Consider the following 16,641-nt stretch of genomic DNA (forward strand, 5'->3'; position numbering starts at 1 on the left):
TTTCTGTGGTAATATTGCTGTTGAATACCCCATTAAAAGTTAGGCCTTGTTGGATTAAGTGTAATTGGGTTTTAACAGCATATTGACTACTAAACAAACGTTAAGGCTCTGAAAAACTAATTTAAATTTTGTGGAGTGTCAAATTTCTCAAACTTGAATAGATATTTTTTTTAAAGTTTGTTCATTATTTCAGGTTTACCTTTTCCCCATGCGAGAGCCCCAATCTTTGTTTTGATCCCTCATGTCTCTGAGCATTCTGCATTGTGATTGGCTGTTTAAACAGCTTGTGGACATCACAGCAGGGTTCCCACTAAATTCCACTAATCTCAACTGAACTTTGAAAAAGCCAAACTTCTCACCAGCGAGATCTTTGTGGGAAGCTTTCTTCGGGGCCAGCGGCGAAGGCGTTTGCTTCACTGCTGATCGCAAATTGTGGGCCATCGTCAATCATAGCGCAAGTTTACTTTTTAAAGCATGCTGGTGGATGAGCATTTCAAAAAGGTCAAGTTTAACACATTTTCTGAATTTTCTCACTTTTTGCAGTTGATCTGTACATGGAATTTCAGAAAGCTTTGGTAAGATTCACTGTGATAGTTAAGATGAGTAATGAAGAAATAGGAGATGAAAGTATGGTACTCATTAGAAAATAGGCTGTGGTCTTGTTGGTTTTTTTTTGTTGTCTGATGTGGACTTTACTTTTAATCCAATTCAACATTTGTTTGCTTTTATTGCCTCATCTTTTTAAGGGAAGTAGGTGAAGATAGCTTGCATTAATTCAAGTGAGTATTGAGTACAGGGGTTTCCTTTTTCATGGTAATGCTGACTTAAGTGTTCCAAGCTTTACTTTGTATTTGTGTTTGGGGTGGTAGTGTAGCTCTACCCTTTTTTTTCCCAAAGCTCTACCATTGCAATGCAATTTATTTTCAATTGCCTCTTGTCAGAAGTTATAGTCTAATGTCATTGAAGGTGCTGAATAGTAGGGTGCCCTGCTGGATTGGCTTGATCTAGTGCTCGTCGTCAGTGACATCAGTCGCATCACTATTGAGTAAAATAATGGAATTTATTGTCGGGCATCAATTTAAAAGATTACCTCTGGCACAATTGAGGTGCTCTCCCAGCTCCCCCCTCCATATTCATGAGAAGGCAGTTTCCATAAACAAATCCAGCATTTGTGGTTTTTCTCATTTAATTTCTTGTATATTTTCCAATGTATCCCATGCAAATGCTTTACTAACCTCCTGTTCCTTTATGTCCCCCGTCCCCCCCCCCCCCCCCTATAAGATTCGGGTAGGAGGGAGAAAGACACAAATGCCATTGGCATTTATTTTAACAGGCAGGCCACTTGAATTTAGCATGATTTATGCTTTAACACTCTTTTTATAATTGAGAATAGGAGAGCCTCTGCTTTGCTGCCTTTAGGATCTGTGATCACCAATGCTGGGCAGAGCCTCTTTGGTACTGTAGAAGAGTTACTGATCTTTTGCCTGCCTTGACTCACCTGGAGCAGCAAATGGAAGTCCTACTCCTAACAAGTTAAAATTTGTACATTGATAAATGGCTGTAACCACATGGATCGAATTGGGATGCAGCAATCTCATCAGAGTACCATTAATAAAACCCTTAAAATCCATGAAATTACATTCGTAAATACTTTACAACTTTCTTGCGTGTCTGAACATGTTGGCACATCTGTGCTTCTATTAAAATAGGCACTATTGAGGTGCTATCTGTACTCAAGAACTCAATTATTTGAGAAATCTATGGGCACCAGGTTTGAGGGATATAGATAATCTGAGACTTAATTGAAAACAGCAGCATGCTTTTTCTTTAAAGTGAGGAAGGGGAAGTTCTAGTAATTGTGGGAATTTAATTGGAATATATTGCTTCCCCACAATCTTCATGGGTGTGAAAATGACAAGATGGCTGGGGAGTGATGGTCTATGCTAGATTTGGAAATGGCTGCTGTGATCCTCAAATTATGTGTAGCATTATCTTGAAGTATTTTGACAGCCATTTAAAAATCAGTTAGATGCAATGTGTGATGGTATGGCAGAGCAAAAGTGAGAAAGTCAAGAGTAATTTTAGGTATGCATTCTACCCAATTCAGCATAGCCAATTTTACGGTTAGTTATTTAGATACTTCTGATTATGTGGCCTTATTGTGCTTCCAGAATACTGACTTTGTGTATGTATTTAAACCCCTGTATTGATGGCCTGATTATACTAGTAAGATTGCTAGACCCCTGTTGAGGGGGCACAGTCAAATTCCATTCTCATCACTTAGATTTATTTCTCCTCATTGTGAGTGTCTCTGTCTTGGCAAGCCTGATGGATGGGAGTCGGCTGCCAATATGAAGTGCTCCATTTAAAACGTTGAAGCTCCTGGGCCAGCTGTTCCCCACAGGAGGAGCCTAGCAAATGGATGGAGTGGTATGGCATCTGCAGAAGTCCACGGACTTGCCTGATCTGTACCTCCCAGATGAAGGATGAAATGTATTAAAACTGAAAGTATAGATATAACACTATATATGCCTAGGACTTGCATAATGTGCTAAATATATGGTGTTGGATTTCTGTGGAACAAAATTGATGCCAATAAAGTTCTGATATTTACTCCATCCCACTGCATTTGTGATCGAATGTAATATAGTACAATTAGGCCTTTATTGCAGTATAGATAATTAACTTTTATAGGAGTTAAAGTAAGAATAATTAGAAAATATTGTTAACTTTGAAAGCCCTTGTCCTGTGCCTTTTTGAAACTTAGCTGAAATTTAATTTTAATTACAAGAACAATAAAGAAACATGAGTAGAGTTGAGATCTTTAAAACTAATTGCCTCCATACATTTGCTTCTAAATACTTGTTTGTTAATGTGTGTAATCTTTCATCTCATTTGTGTTCTCATTAATCTGTTGAGTTCCAGCTGATAGATTGGGAAATGGTCACATGGAGGTGGTCAGACTTGGCGGGAAGTGGGACCAGGAGAGGCTGGAATATTGTGAAGTGATTTGACAGGGAAAATTCCTTCCAACTGCTGTTTAATTCTGTATTTTTACATCACCTGTTTGAATTTAAACTTGTGTAGGGAATTCTGAATGACTTCAATCCAGCTTTCATACTTCATATCCTTGAAGAGGCCCTGGCCAAAGTTGGGAATAAAACTGTTGAATATGGAGCAGTATCCCACGACTCGCTCCCTTAAATTTGCTAAGTAACTGTTCGATATATTGAGTTCCTGAATATACATTGGAGTAATCCTTCAATGTGGTTATACCATACTTGCAAATCATCAGAGAAAGAACAGTCATTTATATAGTCCCTTTCATGATCTTGGGATGTCCAAAAGCCCTTCACAGCCACAGTATTTTAGAAATGTAGGTGTTGTGGTAATGTAGGGAAATGAGGCAGTCATTTTGTGCCCAGCAAGATCCCACAAACAGCAGTGAGCTAAATGGCCAACTCATCTGTTTCAGTGGTGGTAGATAAATGTTGGTCAGCACATTGGGAGAGTTCTCCAGCTCTTCAAATAATGCCATTGGGTCTCTTGCAACCACCTGAGATGGCAGAAGGGGCTTCGATTTAATGTCTCATCCAAAAGACGAATGTCTGGATTTTCTGTCTTGCACTCGGGTTTTCCTGCGTCAGATAAGACCCAGTATGAATACTGGGTGATGAGACCAGACTCCGCTATAATGGTCACAATCAATTAACTTGAAATTGGATCAAAAATGGCTGCTGGAGAACACAATTGCCACCATTCATATAATTATACCCCAAGAATTAGCCTTCAGAGAGGAGGGGGGGGGGTGACATTGAAAGGGAAAAAATAATTTCCATCAAAAATATTGCTGGCCTGGTTCTAGTCCTAAGACATAGGGTGCCTGTCACTGTTAAGGTTCATCTGTAACAACTCGTGTAGAATCATGGCAGCAAACCACATTGCCACATGAGATTTACAGTTCTGAACGGAGTAATTCCCTAGCTGGAAAAAATCAGTTGAATGACAGTAGAAACAGCTATTACATAGTTTCCTTTTTTCACAGATACATTTATCAGATGAAGTTCAGACATGTAGTCGGGAACAATAGAAATGCCATGTCTTTATAAATGTTCAGCTGGCATTGGTCAGTGACTTCAAATTAATCTTTTCCACGTTTGGACAGCAATTGTGATGCTAAGATACATTTCAAGACTTTAGAGAAAAAGAGCATTGGAGATGGGGCACTAATTGGAGAAAATGGGTTACTGCATCAAATCAGAAATGTGACCACTCAAGAAAGCAGAAACAAAGGGGATGATGTAAACAAATGTTCTGCGTTATTTGCAACAATTACACACGTTTATTGTGTATTTTGGGGGCTACTGTACAAACCATCTCTTCCCCTCACCACCAGGAGCACAGAAGGTGGTGCCTTTTGTGTTCCTGTTGGGGTATCAGTACTACTACTGGATAGTGGGATTCTGACACTTCACTGGAACGGTACAGTGATCAACAGCAGATTGGAGGTAATTTAGTGGCATGACTTGAGGATTGGTTAACGGACAGAAAACAGTCGGAATAAACGGGTCATTTTCGGATTGGCAGGCTGTAACTAGTGGGGTGCCACATGGATCGGTGCCCCAGCTATTCACAATCTATATCAATGATTTGGATGAGGGGGCCAAATGTAATATATTCAAGTTTGCTGATAATGCAAAACTAGGTGTGAATGTAAGTTGTGAGCAGACTGCAAAAAGACTTCAAAGGGATATAGACAGGCTAAGTGAGTGGGCAAGAACATGGCAAATAGAATATAATGTGGAGAAAAGTGAAGTTATCCACTTTGGTGGGAAAAATAGAAAAGCAGAGTATTTTTTAAATAGTGAGAGATTGGGGAATGTTGGTGTTCAGAGGGACCTGGGTGTCCTTGTACACGAATCACTGAAATCAAGCAATTAAGAAAGCAAATGGTATGTTGGTCTTTATTAAAAGAGTATTTGAGTATAAGAATAAAAACACCTTACTGGAATTATATAGGGCCCTGGTGAGACCGCACTTGATGTATTGTGCACAGTTTTGGTCCCCTTACCTAAGGAAAGATATACTTGCCATTGATGGAGTGCAACAAAGGTTCACCAGACTGATTCCTGGGAGGAGAGGGGTGGATTGTCCTATGAGGAGAGATTGAGTAGACTAGGCCTATATTCACTAGAGTTTATAAAAATGAGAGGTGATTTCATTGAAACATTCAAAATTTTTACAGGGCTTGACAGGGTAGTTGCAGGGAGGATGTTTCCTCTGGCTGAGGAATCTAGAACCAGGGGTCACAGTCTCCGAATAAGGGGTCAGCAATTTAGGACTGAGATGAAGAGAAACTTCTTCACTCAGGGTGGTAAATCTTTGGAATTTTCTACCCCTGAGGGCTGTGGAGGCTCAGTCTTTGAGTATATTCAAGACAGAGATCGATAGATTTTTGGATATTAAGGGATATGGGGATATAAGTGCAGGAAAGTGGAGTTGAGGTAGAAGATCTGCCATGATCTCATTGAATGGCGGAGCAGACTCGGGGGGCCAAATGGCCTACTCCTGCTCCTAATTCTTATATTCTTGATGGCTGAAATCAAGACGAGGGAATCTGCAGAGCTGCCGAAGGCTTTCTTGGCTTGTAGCAACCATGTGAGATATAGCAGCACTCCCGAATATTGTCATGGACTGATCTGAGCAGAGGCTGCTGCAGGCTTGATTTTGACATTCAGCTCCGCAACTCGAGGGCGTTGGCTGGCATTGTCGAAATATTTCTGTCTCAATCTCTCGACTCTGGTCTGAATGCCTTTAGTTATCCCGGCAGGCTTAGGGACCGGAGTCTTTTTAGTCCAGAAAAGTGCAGACCGAGTAATTTAATTGAAGTATTTAAAATGATGAGACCAGGCCGTGCGGACAGATTATTTGAACTAGATGGGTGAGGGGAAACGTGGGGTCATGTGTATAAGCTATGTAAGTATCATAGACAGTCCCTCGAAATCGAGGAAAACTTGCTTCCACTCAAAATGAGTTCTTCGGTGACTGAGCAGTCCAATACGCAATTACAGTCTCTGTCACAGGTGGGACAGACAGTCGTTGAAGAAAGGATGGGTGGGGAGTCTGGTTTGCTGCACGCTCCTTCCACTGTTTGCGCTTGATTTTCGCATGCTCTTGGCGACGAGACTCAACGTGTTCAACGCCCTCCTGGATGCTCTTCCTCCACTTTGGGCGGTCTTGGGCCAGGTGCCGGTGGGGATGTTGCACTTTATCAAGGCGGCTTTGAGGGTGTCCTTGAAACGTTTCCTCTGCCCACCTGGGGCTCGCTTGCCGTGTTGGAGTTCTGAGTAGAGCACTTGCTTAGGGAGTCTCGTGTGTGGGGCATGCGGATGATGTGGCCCACCCAACGGAGCTGGTCGAGCGTGGTCAGTGCTTCGATGCTGGGGATGTTGGCACTGAGCAAGTGCATGAAACAATGCTGAAGGGAGCCACTGGGCTATTCGTGCCTATGTCAGATTCACTGCGACAGTTCAAAGAGCTGGACAAATTATTTGCTGTGGCTAATATTGTGTACAAAAGGTCGCCAGAATGTTGGGTCTTTGTGATCTCTGGAACTCGTTTTGATTGCCTTCAGGAGTTGGAGAGGAATTTTCCAGATTTTTGCCCCCTGAATTAGCCAAGTGTATTTTGTAAAACTTTTTATTTTGTCCCTCTCAGGAGTTCCATGACTGCTAGTCAGAGAGATGTCTGGGGGGCCATGATGCTTAGTTGCAGTCATGATTGGGACAGACTCAATGGACCAGCTGATTCATCTTATGTTCATGTTATTGATGTGGTGTGACTGGAGATGCATGATGAGCAAGCACATCAGCTGGCCAACCTGCTCTACCATCGCCAGCAGATGTTGTCGACAGGAGGACAATGGAGGTAAGGGAAGAGAACACCAATTCTGCTGGCCCTTCTCCCATTATCTGTGAAAATCCTCCTGCATAATCCAGAATTTGGCTATTGGGAGTGCAGACAATTGATCCACTGTATCTTCTCCGTGTTTCAGTTCAGGAGTGGACATGATTCGTTTCCTGATTAATGCACTCCTTCCTGTGTGATGTGCTCAGTTGGGTTTTGCAATTTGCAACCAAAGCTTTAATTTCAACCCTAATGGGTCTTTATCATTGTTAGTATTAATTAAAACCAGTGGAAATCAAAGAGTTGGGGGTTTATCTAGTTAACTGATTAAAAGGCTAATAATGGGGCATTTGAATTTCAGCTTGCTGGTAATTCATCACCTGCCATTGATAACTAACTATGGCATTCTCACAACTAATTCTGGAGGGAGTGCATAGGGCAGTGGAATTCATTTTGGATTGCTCTAGCAAAGAGCTGGCAGAGACATGACTGGCCAAACAGCTTCCTTCTGTGTTGCAAACCTCTCTGGTTCTATGTTATATAAATATCAGCAAGCTGAAATGCCACTGGCTCTCCAGAAATGTAGGAGTAGATTCAAAGCCGTATTACTGCAGGATATAGAAGCTTTATTGACATTTAGTGCAACAATGTTCTTCCTGTGTTGAATTGTTTTAATTTTAACAAGAAAATCATTCTCCTATAAATTGGCTGCTCGCGCTCTCTATTTTTAAATCCAGCAGACTTTCCATCAGACAGCCAGAGGCTGAATCCCAATATTGACTGTCACTTCAGATCAAATCTTCATGGGTGAGTTGCCTTTGCAGCAGCTCAGCAGGATATTAAAGATGGTCCCAAGGTTTGACTGCACTACCAGTTAATGCATTAAGCTGTACATTTGACTTAGAGCATCATGTATCTGCATGACTGAATTTCTAACTGGAAAGCAATGAATGTGCGTTTTCAACAACTGAAAATGTTATGAATTATTTTACAGTTGCTGTTAGAATAAAAGGGGCGGAGGTGTGGCCGCCTGGGGGCAACATGGAGGCCCCAGATCTGTGTGAGAACACCAGCGGCAGGTTGGAGCTATAAAAGGAGCGGCCCAGGAGTGGCGTGGAGGCATGCCACTTCATGGAGCTGCGTGAGCTGGTGCAGGAGGGCAATGGCAGCGAAGAGTGATGTCATCAAGGTCCAGGTCGGTGATTGGAGCGTGGGCAGATACAGCAGGAGTAGTGAGAGACTGTAGAGAGATGTGATCGGGGCCCAGGAGAGGTGTGAGTTTGGGACCAGGGGGCAGCACGGGCCAGTCCACACTGCGATATGTGTGTGCATTAGGCCCGTGCAGTAGAGCTGGTCTCCAGTTGTCTTGGTTAATCTTCGCCACTGGACAAAGACCTAGCTCTGTCAAGCCCGTGTGGTGGCTGGTGTGCAACGGCCACCACACGTTAAAAAAAAATCCACGCATAGGCATCTTCCACCCTTCAAGATGTAGTTCGGGATCTGGAATATTAGCTCCTTCATTGAAACACCTGTGAACTCATCCCTTTTTGGCATGGAAGCAAGTCATCCTCGTTTCGAGGGACTGCCTATGATGATGAGGAATCTACAAAGGACCCAACTAAACACCTTAGAAAGAAAGAAATGCATATATTTATATATCGCCTTTCACGACCACCGGACATCTCAAAGCGTTTTACAGCCAATGAGGTACTTGGAGTGTCGACACTGTAGTAATGTGGAAAACGCAGCAGCCAATTTGCATACAGCAAATTCCCACAAACAGCAATATGATAATAACCAGATAAACTGTTTTTGTTAGGTTGAATGAGGGATAAATATTGGCCTGGACACCAGGGATAACTCCCCTGCTCTTCTTCGAAATAGTGCCATGGGATCTTTTGCGTGCACCTCAGAGGGCAGACGGGGCCTTGGTTTAACGTCTCATCTGAAAGACGGCACCTCCGACAGTGCAGTGCTCCCTCAGCACTGCACTGGAGTGTTAACCTGGATAAGCTAAAAAATGTCAGTAGAAAATATTGTAGCAACCCAACTGGTTCACTAATGTCCTTTAGGGAAGGAAATCTGTTGTTTTTCCTCAATCTGGACTCCAGACCCACAACAACATAGTTGACTCATAACTGCTCTCTTAAATGGCCGAGCAAGACACCGTTTGGTGAAGAAGGCCCACCACCACCTTGGGGCAATAAATGCCAGGCTCGCCAGCGATGCCCACATCTCGAGAACGAATACAACACCTTTTTGTGTGCAATATGTCAGTATGTACAGCCATATTGTTCATAAACAACAGATGTAATCACAGAATCAGACTAACGTGCTGCTGTGTAAAACATTCAGTTTTGACGAAGGGTCATCGAGCTGAAACGTTAGCTCTGTTTCTCTCTCCACAGATGCTGCCCGACTGGCTGAGTATTTCCAGCATTTTCTGTTTTTATTTCTGTTATGCTTGTGTATTTATCCGCATCGTACAGCGTTAATGGAGTCCTCCGTTGTCCCGAAATTGCAAAGTTCTGAAGGCCACCGTGAGCGAGTGTGGGTGAGGAATTCGAGTGCTTACGGGCACTCTGCTCAATCATTGCACCTCAATTCAGGATTGGGAAAAAGCGTGGGATGAATGGAGGTTGAGCTAGTCTCAAGGAGGAGTTATATTAATGGATGAAAATTCAGGTTGTTTGGTGAGCTTGGCTTCTGGAGCTCCCCAGATCCATAAAATGAATGAATTAACAAGGCAGCGGTTTGGCATGATGTAGTTAGATTCTTAAAGCTTAACCGTCCATTCAGTCAGAAAGTACATTGAAACATTTTGTTTTGGGGGAAGTAGAGATATTGTGTTTCTTGCCTTTAGCTCACTTTGATGTGGAGTTTGCCAAATTTACATATTTTCTTTGTTTCTTTCTCTTTCTAACTGTAGGAAAGATTTAATCAGACTAGCAGCAGGGTTTTGCAAACTGACTTGAATTGCTATTGTAATACTGCATTGATTTGTCTTTATATTGTAGTAATGTTTGCTTTTAGCCTTAATTAGGGAAGTATGATTCTTTAAATTCTCAAAATAAAAGTGTAGTCAGATGGTGTCCACTGAACGTTTGAACTGAGACTGACCTTGTTCGCACCGTTTTAATACGAAGTATAATATGGTTTGAATATGAAGTAACCACCAGCCTAAAGAGAGAGGTTTCGGGGAGATAGTAATCATTGATATGGGTGCAAGGGATAATTTAGTCACAGGCAGCAGTTCGTCTTGCAAAAGGAAACCAGCTGGGTGACACATTATCTCTTTAACTGGAGTTCAGAATCAAACCAGCGCTGAATGGCACAGAATCAAATATGGACAGGTTCAAATGAAAAACCCCACACCTGAACTGGCTGATTATCTCAAAGGGACCTATCGTTAGCACGGCTGAAATGCCCTCAAAATGAGGCCGCCGGCCTTACTGTCCAGTTAATCCTGACGCTGTGGCAGCTGCCATTTTGAAATGTGCCTGCTGCTGGTCACCCAGAGCACATGCCTGTTTCAGATGTCGGCCCATTATCAAATGCAAATCCTGGTCCTGTCACCCCGGTTAACATTTCAGGCTGGAAATGGCCAGCGCATGCGGAATACACCTTCCAATCATTTCCGTGGGCAACAGAGCCGAAGAGGTCCAGCCAAGGTAACTTTGATAGTTTTGTGGGGAGAAAAGGACACCTCTCTGCCACCCACCCACCATGATCGTGAACCCATTGAGTTTGGCCACTCTGGATGTGAACCATTCTTCTACTGCTGAAAGTTGGTGTATCCTTCCATCTGAGCTCAGATCCCCCTCAGGGCTCCTGTCAGGTTGGGCTCCATGAAATCTTTCATTTCAACACCAACCTGCAAGGCTTGGATCAGAGCGAACATATCAGCCACCTCTTCCTTGTGACTTCATGAGGAACATGATTTCCTCCATGAATGATTGGCATTGCCTCTCTCTCTCACAGCCCTGAATACTTGCTCCAGTAGCGTTGAATTTTTGCATCTCCCTCGTATTTTTATTTCAGTTGCTGGAGAGCTTGCGGAGGTGAAGGAGAAATGATGAAAGGTCACCAACCTGAAAGGTTAACTCTGCTGCTCGCTCCACAGATGATGCCTGACCTGCTGAGCATTTTGGGCATTTACTGTTTTTATTTCATATTTTCAGCAAGTGCTGTGTTTGGATTTTGTTCCTCCAGTTGAGGTGGATTTATGTTTTTTTTTTTTGTCAAATAGTTTTTCTAAATAAAGCTGTGTAGATTTGCCATTTCTGGCTCATTGGCGTCTGCAAGATGAGCAGGAGAACATTGCTTTTTGTCTTGGGGCTCTGCTTTCTGTTTCCAGGTTCTAGTGCAATTGTTGCATCTGCTGAGTCTTCTCAAGATGATTAACAAACCTGCCGTTGAGCCCCTGCATTAATTCCCTCTCAGTTACGCCATGCACTCTAATCACGGCTGAGGATGCTGGAGTGATGAGTGTCAAGGTTTTCGAAGTACTCAGATCTGACGTGCTATACCTGCGAGGGATGGAGACTGTGTACATCTTCTGGAATGGAGAGAATCCCAGCTATAATTCATCAGGCTGATGCACTGGCAGGAACAGGAAAAATGACCGTATTGACATGTTATAGAGGCAACATGAATGATGACACTTCAATTGAATTCTTTGCTTGTTTTGGGGAGATTTCTCGTGCTCGAGTTCTTCTGTCTTGTATTTAAATTGGTAACGCGTGCCATTCCTGGCCATTCTGACATTTATTTTGTTGTCCTGTCTTAATTCAAAGGTATTCACTTTTATTTTGATAATTGCTCCAGGGGCTTAATTTTTAAAAAATGTTGAACATCTCTCCCTCTCTCTAGATTCACTAGATTGATCCCTGGGATGAGAGGGTTCTCCCATGAGGAGAGATTGAGCCTATACTCTCCGCAGTTTAGAAGAATGAGAAGTGATCTCATTGAAATACATAAAATTCTGAACGTAGATGTTGAGAGGTTGTTTCTCCTGGCTGGAGAGTCTAGAACTAAGGGGCATAGTCTCAGGATAAGGAATCGGCCATTTAAGACTGAGATAAGAAGGTATTTCTTCACTTAGAGGGTTGTAAATCTTTGGAATTCACTGCCTCATAGAGCTTGGATGCTGAATCGTTGAGTATATTCAAGACTGAGATCGATAGATTTTTGGATTCTAGGGGAATCAAGGGATATGGGGATCGGGCAGGAAAGTGAAGTTGAGGTCAGAGATCAGCCATGATTTTATTGAATGGTGGAGCAGGCTCAAGGAGCTGTATGGCCGACTCTTGTTCCTAATTTTATGTTCTCATGCAAACACCCGCCCATCCCAGAGTTTGCATTCAGAGACACCAGAATTGATAGTGAGTCTATTGAGGGCCAGAGGTGAAGGTGGGGCCAGCTATTTTTGGCTTCTGATTTACATAATGAATATCATTATGTTAATGTAACACCAGCTGTAGTAAAATGATGGTATCCATCATTAAAATGTGGCTGCATGTGACTTTTTCTTTTGTCAGAATATTTTGCTCTACGGTACTTGAACTCACAATGGGAGTGAACTTGCTGAATCTGAGGTATCTACAAGTGCAAAGGTAGAGGGTATAAGTAGGTACTTGTACTTCGGGAGGTCGCTGTCTGATGGGGGATGAAGACTCGTCAGTGTTGAGTCGATAGAGATAAGGGCCGATTCTAATACTACGTGGATTGGAGATCGTTTGCTAGCCTCTGCTAAAACTGGAACTATTTTTGGTCAGTTAGACTTCAACATTCACATCACTGCAACACAGCTTGTGGTGCGAAAATGACTGACTTATTGTGGAGTGATGTCATCAATCTGACTGTGCATCAAATTGTGTAAAGCGGTGTGCGATCACTGAGGTGTTCGTCTCCTCATACTAGACGCCCAAAGCAAACGCTCTACTTGGAACTCCTACACGACAAATGAGCCCCAGATGGGCAGAGGAAACATTTCAAGGTAGCCCTAGCAATAGTACCGGTAGATGCATTGGTGATCATTTTCCAGCAGTCTATCGAACCTGGATCATTTCCTATGGACTGGAGGGTAGCTAATATAACACCACTTTTTAAGAAAGGAGGGAGAGAGAAAATGGGTAATTATAGACCGGTTAGCCTGACATTGGTAGTGGGCAAAATGTTAGAATCAATTATTAAAGATGAAATAGCAGCACATTTGGAAAGCAGTGACGGGATCGGCCCAAGACAGCATGGATTTATGAAAGGGAAAACATGCTTGATGAATCTTCGAGAATTTTTTTAGGATGTAACTGGTGGAGTGGACAAGGGAGAACCAGTGGATGTGGTGTATTTGGACTTTCAAAAGGCTTTTGACAAGGTCCCACACAAGAGATTGGTGTGCAAAATTAAAGCACATGGTATTGGGGGTAGTGTACTGACGTGGATAGAGAACTGGTTGGCAGACAGGAAGCAGAGAGTCGGGATAAACAGGTCCTTTTCAGAATGGCAGGCAGTGACTAGTGGGGTGCCGCAGGGCTCAGTGCTGGGATCCCAGCTATTGCAATATACATTAATGATTTGGATGAGGGAATTGAGTGTAATATCTCCAAGTTTGCAGATGACACTAAGCTGGGTGGCGGTGTGAGCTGTGAGGAGGACGCTAAAAGGCTGCAGGGTGACTTGGACAGGTTAGGTGAGTGAGCAAACGTGTTGCAGATGCAGTATAATGTGGATAAATGTGAGGTTATCCACTTTGGTGGCAAAAACACGAAGGCAGAATATTATCTGAATGGTGGCAGATTAGGAAAAGGGGAGGTGCAACGAGACCTGGGTGTCATAGTACATCAGTCATTGAAAGTTGGCATGCAGGTACAGCAAGCGGTGAAGAAGGCAAATGGTATGTTGGCCTTCATAGCTAAGGGATTTGAGTATAGGAGCAGGGAGGTCTTACTGCAGTTGTACAGGGCCTTAGTGAGGCCTCACCTGGAATATTGTGTTCAGTTTTGGTCTCCTAATCTGAGGAAGGACGTTTTTGCTATTGAGGGAGTGCAACAAAGGTTCACTAGACTGATTCCTGGGATGGCAGGACTGACATATGAGGAGAGACTGGATCGACTGGGCCTGTATTCACTGGAGTTTAGAAGGATGCGAGGGGATCTCATATAAAATTCTGACGGGACTGGACTGGTTAGATGCAGGAAGAATGTTCCCGATGTTGGGGAAGTCCAGAACCAGGTGACATAATCTAAGGATAAGGGGTAAGCCATTTAGGACTGAGATGAGGAGAAACTTCTTCACTGAGAGTTGTTAACCTGTGGAATTCCCTACTACAGAGAGTTGTTGATGCCAGTTCATTGGATATATTCAAGAGGGAGTTAGATATGGCCCTTATGGCTAAAGGGAACAAGGGGTCTGGAGAGAAAGCAGGAAAGGGGTACTGAGGTGAATGATCAGCCATGATCTTATTGAATGGTGGTGCAGGCTCGAAGGGCCGAATGGCCTACTCCTGCACCTATTTTCTATGTTTCTATGTAAAGCCTCCTTGATAAAATGCAACATCCCCACCGACACCTGGGAGACTGCCCAAAGTGGAGGAAGTGCATTCTGGAGGGCGCTGAGCACCGCGAGTCTCGTCGCCGAGAGCATGCAGAAAACAAACGCAGGCAGCAGAAGGAGCGTGCGGCAAACGAATCCCACTCACCCTTTCCTCCAACGACTGTCTGTCCCACCTGTGACAGGAACTGTAATTCCCGTATTGGACTGTTCAGTCACCTAAGAACTCACTTTTAGAGTGGAAGCAAGACTTTCTTGATTTTGAGGGACTGACTATGATGATGATGTTACATAACAACATAAGAATTAGGAACAGGAGTAGGCCATCTAGCCCCTCGAGCCTGCTCCACCATTCAACAAGATCATGGCTGATCTGACCGTGGACTCAGCTCCACTTACCCGCCCGCTCCCCGTAACCCTTAATTCCCTTATTGGTTAAAAATCTATTTATCTGTGATTTGAATACATTCAATGAGCTAGCCTCAACTGCTTCCTTGGGCAGAGTATTCCACAGATTCACAACCCTTTGGGAGAAGAAATTCCTTCTCAACTCGGTTTTAAATTGGCTCCCCCGTATTTTGAGGCTGTGCCCCCTAGTTCTAGTCTCCCCGACCAGTGGAAACAACCTCTCTGCCTCTAGCTTGTCTATCCCTTTCATTATTTTAAATGTTTCTATAAGATCACCCCTCATCCTTCTGAACTCCAACGAGTAAAGACCCAGTCTACTCAATCTATCATCATAAGGTAACCCCCTCATCTCCGGAATCAGCCGAGGGAATCGTCTCTGTACCCCCTCCAAAGCTAATATATCCTTCCTTAAGAAAGGTGACCAAAACTGCATGCAGTACTCCAGGTGCGGCCTCACCAATACCCTATACAGTTGCAGCAGGATCTCCCTGTTTTTGTACTCCATCCCTCTCGCAATGAAGGTCAACATTCCATTCGCCTTACTGATTACCTGCTGCACCTGCAAACTAACTTTTTGGGATTCATGCACAAGGACCCCCAGGTCCCTCTGCACCACAGCATGTTGTAATTTCTCCCCATTCAAATAATATTCCCTTTTACTGTTTTTTTTCCAAGGTGGATGACCTCACATTTTCCGACATTGTATTCCATCTGCCAAACCTTAGCCCATTCGCTTAACATATCTAAATCTCTTTGCAACCTGCTTTCCCACTAATCTTTGTGTCATCTGCAAATTTTGTTACACCACACTCTGTCCCCTCTTCCAGGTCATCTATGTATATTGTAAACAGTTGTGGTCCCAGCACCGATCCCTGTGGCACACCACTAACCACCGATTTCCAACCCGAAAAGGACCCATTTATCCCGACTCTCTGCTTTCTGTTAGCTAGCCAATTCTCTATCCATGCTAATACATTTCCTCTGACTCCGCGTACCTTTATCTTCTGCAGTAACCTTTTGTGTGGCACCTTATCGAATGCCTTTTGGAAATATAAATACACCACATCCATCGGTACACCTCTATCCACCATGCTCGTTATATCCTCAAAGAATTCCAGTAAATTAGTTAAACATGATTTCCCCTTCATGAATCCATGTTGCGTCTGCTTGATTGCACTATTCCTATCTAGATGTCCCACTATTTCTTCCTTAATGATAGCTTCAAGCATTTTCCCCACTACAGATGTTAAACTAACTGGCCTATAATTACCTGCCTTTTGTCTACCCCCTTTTTTAAACAGAGGCGTTACATTAGTCTCCTATCGTTTGAAATTCACAGCAATTTAATATTTTAAAAGAGGGCTGGGCTACTGTAAGGTTCGAAAATCCACGGCCGCATTTCATTGGAACACCCTAAGGACAAGAAAACTACCATGGGATCGTTCTATACATTTTAAATGAACATTTTTGGCCAAGTAAAATCCTCAGACCAGGCAGGCTGGGAAACGTGTGGGTGGATACAGACATTGTGGAGTCTGGCTCACAAGCGAGACAGAGGCACTGGCCAAGGGGGAAAAGTGCATTCTGGCAGGCCAATCAGGGGTCGAGTCGGGCCTGAAGCGGGGAGATCCTCAACCAATGGGGACTACCTGGCCCAGATTGAAAATATGACTCACCCCTAATGAATGTGGACCATCATCTATCTAATTAATGTGGACAATGGACCAGCAGACATTGAGGCAACAATGTGCACTGAAACAATAACCCTGTCCTCAC

Source organism: Pristiophorus japonicus, chromosome 22 (genome assembly GCF_044704955.1).
Source record: "Pristiophorus japonicus isolate sPriJap1 chromosome 22, sPriJap1.hap1, whole genome shotgun sequence".
NCBI lineage: Eukaryota > Metazoa > Chordata > Chondrichthyes > Pristiophoridae > Pristiophorus > Pristiophorus japonicus.